The sequence below is a fragment of the Aquarana catesbeiana genome, linkage group LG03 (genome assembly GCF_042186555.1).
Source record: "Aquarana catesbeiana isolate 2022-GZ linkage group LG03, ASM4218655v1, whole genome shotgun sequence".
Taxonomy (NCBI): Eukaryota; Metazoa; Chordata; class Amphibia; order Anura; family Ranidae; genus Aquarana; species Aquarana catesbeiana.
In genome coordinates, this window is record NC_133326.1 from 101,864,178 (window position 1) to 101,870,299 (window position 6,122).

Genomic DNA, 6,122 nt, shown 5'->3' on the forward strand with positions numbered 1-6,122 from the left:
TTAGTAGCTCACTAGGGAATAAAACGAATCGATTACTATAAAATTAAATTATTCGTTATGCGATTACGATCACAAGTCGACTTGCTGTTGCATTAGGCCGCGTTAACACATTAACAAATTATGCCGAATGCATTCGCTATTTATGATGTAATTAAGTTCGGAGTCGGTTTTATTCGTAATTGCTTTGTTCGGAAATTCGAGAGCGTGAGAGCGATAACACCAAATTTAACACACCTTCTCCCCATTTACAACTGAGACCTTGTAACACTAACGAGTCCCATGAGAGCGGGGAGGCAAAATGGCTAATTGGGCCCAATTTGGACATTTTCACTAAGTGGTGTACTTACTTGTGTTGCCAGTGGTTTAGACCAGTGTTTCTCAACTCCAGTCCTCAAGGCGCACCAACAGGTCATGTTTTCAGGATTTCCCTCAGATGAAACGGCTGTGGTAATTACTAAGGCAGTGAAAACTGATCAAATCACCTGTGCAAAATAGTGGAAATCCCGAAAACATGACCTGTTGGTGTGCCTTGAGGACTGGAGTTGAGAAACACTGGTTTAGACAGTAATGGCTATGTGTTGAATTATTTTTAGGGGACAGAAAATGTACGCTGTTATACAAGCTGTACAGTCACTACTTTACATTGTATCAAAGTGTATTTTCTTCAGTGTTGTCACATGAAAAGATATAATAAAATATTTACAAAAATGTGAGGGGTGAACTTACTTTTGTGAGATACTGTATATACAGCCTAGAATAAACTCTGCATTTAGTGTAGATTAGATATTCAGTGTAGAATCTATCATCAGGAAGTGTAGTATATATAATATAGTGTATTAAGTGGTTAAGGGGAACCCTGTACCAAAATGTAAAAAAAAAATGGTGTGGGGGTCCCCTCCAAAATCCATACCTGTCGGCTCTTCAGGTATGGTATGGATTTTAAAGGGGAACCCCTTGCCAAAATTAAAAAATCCATACCAGACCCTTATCCGAGCACGCAAGCCCCCCTCCTGAACCGTAACAGGCCACATGCCCTCAACATGGGGAGGGTGCTTTGGGGTCCCATGTTGATGGGGACAAGGGCCTCATCCCCACAACCCTTGCCTGGTGGTTGTGGGGTTCTGCGGGCAGGGGGCTTATTGGAATCTGGAAGCCCCTTTAACAAGGGGGCCCACAGATCCTGGCCCCCGCCTATGTGAATGGGTATGGGGTATATTGTACTCCTACCCATTCACCAAAAAAAGTGGCAAAAAAGTAAAAATGACAGTCAGTGGGATGCCTCGCATGGCAGTTTTGGACAATTTTTAATAAAGGAAGTGTCCCGCGATGTCCATCCATCTTCAATCAAGGCGCCGACGGTCTCGGGAAGAAAAAATTGAAAAACTCCGCCTCCATGGGAGGTGTCCCACCGACTGTCATCTTTTTGCTGTGACAGCTCTTATATAGTCAAGGGCGAGGCCAACCCGTGATGAAGACAGGTGACCCCACCCCCCTCTGACATCACATAAAGGAATTGTCCAAAACTGTCTGTCATTTTTACTTTTTTGACACTTTTTTTGGTGAATGGGTAGGAGTGCAATGTACCCTATACTCATTCACATAAAGGGGGCCGGTATCTGGGGGGCCCCCTTGTTAAAGGGGGCTTCCAGATCCCGATAAGCCCCCCACCCACAGACCCCCACAACCACTGGGCAAGGGTTGTGGGTATGAAGCCCTTGTCCTCATCAACATGGGGACAAGGTGCTTTTGGGGGACCCCAAATTGCCCACCCCATGTTGAGGGCATGTGGCCTGGTACGGGGTTCAGGAGGGGGGAGGCCGCTCTCTCGTCCCCCCTTTTCCTGCAGCCTGCCAGGTTGCGTGCTCGGATAATGGACTGGTATGGATTTTGAGGGGGACCCCCACGCCATTTTTTTTAAATGTTGGAGCGGGGTTCCCCTTAATATCCATACCAGACCCGAAGGGCCTGGTAATGGACTGAGGGCGGCGAACCCACGCCTTTTTTTCAATAGTTTTTTTATGTATATTGCCAGGATCCGGCAATACATTATAGCCGCGAGCAATTTTAAATGACATTTTTTACTTTAGAATTGTTACTTTGCTGTGGGACTGTTATGAACATGGGGAAAATGTGCTATTTTACAGGCAGACTAAGGGGACCCCCCAGGAACGATATTTAAAGGAATATTTTATTTTTTATTGTTTCACTTTAAGCATTATTAAAATCACTGCTCCTGAAAAAACGGCCATTTTTGAAACTTTTTTTGCATTGATACATGTCCCCTGGGGCAGTACCCAGGTTACCATACATGTTTTATGGCAATAACTTGCATATAAGCCTTTAAAATTAGCACTTTTGATTTTTTACGTTTGTGTCCAATAGACTTTAACAGTGTTCGCATGTTCGCACAAATTTTTTTGTCTATTCGCATGTTCTGGTGCGAACCAAACCGGGGGGGTATTCTGCTCATCCCTACTGGTGAGGCTGCATTGCAAATCTTTTCAGGTGTGGCGCAAACATTTTTACATCTCTTTGGTGCGCCGCAAGACAAAAAAGTTTGAGAAACACTGGTTTAGAGACATTTATTTGTGGTTATAAAAATTATTTATGTATAAAGGACACACTGGATGGACTTTGAATTAACTTTATGGTTTTTCACTGTATATTTACCACGTTAAATAACTTGACTATTTATCACATATGTTTTACTTTGATTACAAGAGCACAATATGTATGCATATAAGGGAGCGCAGCACTCTATTGTATTTATCACAAAATAACTGTTATCAACTTAGATATGGAGGTATATGGTTCACAGTGCTAGCAGTCTCCAAGGAATAGGAACATCACAGTAAGACCATAAGCGCAGGACCTTTGTAGTTTTTCATGGGATGTAACAGAGGTCTGATCCAGAGAAGTGGCAAAAGCTAAGTCCACTGACAGTCGGGCTTCTCTCCTGGACAGCATATATGGAGCATACCTTTGGCATTCTCAGTCCTGTTATATGTATGCACACCTACTAAGATGTGTCTGCTCCAGTGTTGTGTCTTCTCTGTTGTAAGGCACGCTAACTTAAAAAATCACTGTTCCTTAACTAATGTTATCATTTGTGTCCATGCACATTAGGTAGTCTAGAGAAATTTTCTAAGTTCAGCATTTAGAAGCAGAAAAATCCCTTCTATTTTGCTTCTTTTTTTTTTTCGCTAAACGTTACTAAACGCTCCTAATAGCTAGCACAAAAAAAGTGTAGGAGAGTGTGATGAGTCTGAAGCATTATGGGTGGAACTGCATATAGATATGCGTAGTTCAAAGTTAATCATTGGAGTTTGTTATAGACCACCCAATGTTAATGAGGAGGTGGAGACTCAGCTCCTTGCACAGATAGAAAGGGCTGCAAGGGCTGGGACAGTGATAATAATGGGGGATTTTAACTACCCAGAAATTGACTGGAGCAATGGCACTACTGGGACAGTTAAAGGGCAAAAATTTATAAACCTATTACAGGACAATTTTATGTTCCCGTTTATTGAGGCCCCAACTAGGAATGAAGCTCTGTTGGACCTGGTAATCTCAAACCATGCAGAGTTTATTACTAATGTCCAGATTAAGGAACACCTGGGTAGCAGTGATCATAACATGATTTCATTTGATGTTAGCTGTAAACAAGAAATACATATGGGAAAGATAAAAACACTTAACTTCAAGACAGCAAATTTTCCAAGAATGAGGGCTGCTCTCCAGGATTTAGACTGGGAGGGAATATTTGCATTGATAAACACAGAACAGAAATAGAAATTCTTCAAAAAGACTGTTTGGGACCTCACTGCAAAGTATATTCCCATGGGTAATAAGTTTAAAAGGCTAAAAACAAAACCAATGTGGCTCACGGCCAAAGTTAAAGAAGCTATAAACAATAAGAAAAGAGCTTTTAAAAAATATAAAAATGAAGGAACACTAGTGTCGTTTAAATGTTACAAAAAATTTAACAGAACATGTAAAAAGGAAATCAAGGATGCAAGAATTCAAAACGAACGACAGATTGCAAAAGATAGTAGGACAAACCCCAAAAAATTCTTCAAATATATTAATAGTAAAAAGGCCAGGTCTGAGCATGTAGGCCCTTTACAAAATAATCTAGAGTGGGTGGCTGGGGACAAAGAGAAGGCAAATGTATTAAATACTTTCTTCAGCTCTGTGTATACAAAATAGCATGGGGGAGCTCATGTCCATAATGGAGGTGGTATTGACACATCACCGAATGATCCACAATGGCTCAAAAGTGATGTGGTCCAGAATTATTTAGACAGAATAAATGTGGATAAAGCACCTGGACCTGATGGCATCCACCCACGGATCCTAAAAGAATTGAGCTCTGTAGTTTCAAAGCCATTGTATCTAATTTTTAGGGACTCATTAATGACGGGAACAGTGCCACTGGATTGGCGCAGGGCGAACGTGGTGCCTATATTTAAAAAGGGATCAAAGTCGTTACTAAGTAACTATAGACCTGTAGTCGGGAGGATACTGGAACGTTTAATAAAAGACCACATAGACGAGTTCTTGCTGGAAAAAAACATTTTAACCACTTCAGCCCCGGAAGGATTTACCCCCTTCCTGACCAGAGCACTTTTTACAATTTGGCACTGCGTCGCTTTAACTGCTAATTGCGCGGTCATGCAATGCTGTACCCAAACGAAATTTGCGTCCTTTTCTTCCCACAAATAGAGCTTTCTTTTGATGGTATTTGATCACCTCTGCCGTTTTTATTTTTTGCGCTATAAACGGAAAAAGACAGAAAATTTTGAAAAAAAATGATATTTTCTACTTTTTGTTATAAAAAAAATCCAATAAACTCAATTTTAGTCATACATTTAGGCCAAAATGTATTCGGCCACATGTCTTTGGTAAAAAAAAAGTCAATAAGCGTATATTTATTGGTTTGCGCAAAAGTTATAGCGTCTACAAACTAGGGTACATTTTCTGATATTTACACAGCTTTTAGTTTATGACTGCCTATGTCATTTCTTGAGGTGCTAAAATGGCAGGGCAGTACAAACCCCCCCCCAAATGACCCCATTTTGGAAAGTAGACACCCCAAGGAAATTGCTGAGAGGCATGTTGAGCCCATTGATTGAATAATGACAAAAAAAAAAAATTTACAAAAAGTTGTCACTAAATGATATATTGCTCACACAGGCCATGGGCATATGTGGCATTGCACCCCAAAATACATTCAGCTGCTTCTCCTGAGTACGGGGATACCACATGTGTGGGACTTTTTGGGAGCCTAGCCGCGTGCGGGGCCCCAAAAACCAAGCACCGCCTTCAGGATTTCTAAGGGCATAAATTTTTGATTTCACTCCTCACTACCTATCACAGTTTTGAAGGCCATAAAATGCCAAGATGCCACAAAACCCCCCCAAATGACCCCATTTTGGAAAGTAGACACCCCAAGCTATTTGCCGAGAGGCATGTTGAGTCCATGGAATATTTTATTTTTTGGCACAAGTTGCGGAAAAAGACAATTTTTTTTTTTTTGCACAAAGTTGTCACTAAATGATATATTGCTCACACAGGCCATGGGCATATGTGGAATTGCACCACAAAATACATTCTTCTGATTCTCCTGAGTACTGAATACGGGGATACCACATGTGTGGGACTTTTTGGGAGCCTAGCCGCGTACGGGGCCCCGAAAACCCAGCACCGCCTTCAGGATTTCTAAGGGCGTAAAGTTGTGATTTCACTCCTCACTACCTATCACATTTTTGAAGGCCATAAAATGCCCAGATGGCACAAAACCCCCCCAAATGACCCCATTTTGGAAAGTAGACACCCCAACCTATTTGCTGAGAGGCATGTTGAGTCCATGGAATATTTTATATTTTGACACAAGTTGCGGGAAAGTGACAATTTTTTTTTTTTTTTTGCACAAAGTTGTCACTAAATGATATATTGCTCAAACATGCCATGGGCATATGTGGAATTACACCCAAAAATACATTCTGCTGCTTCTCCTGAGTACGGGGATACCACATGAGTGCCACTTTTTGGGAGCCTAGCTTTATACAGGGCCCCAAAATCCAATCACCGCCTTCAGGATTTCTAAGGGCGTAAATTTT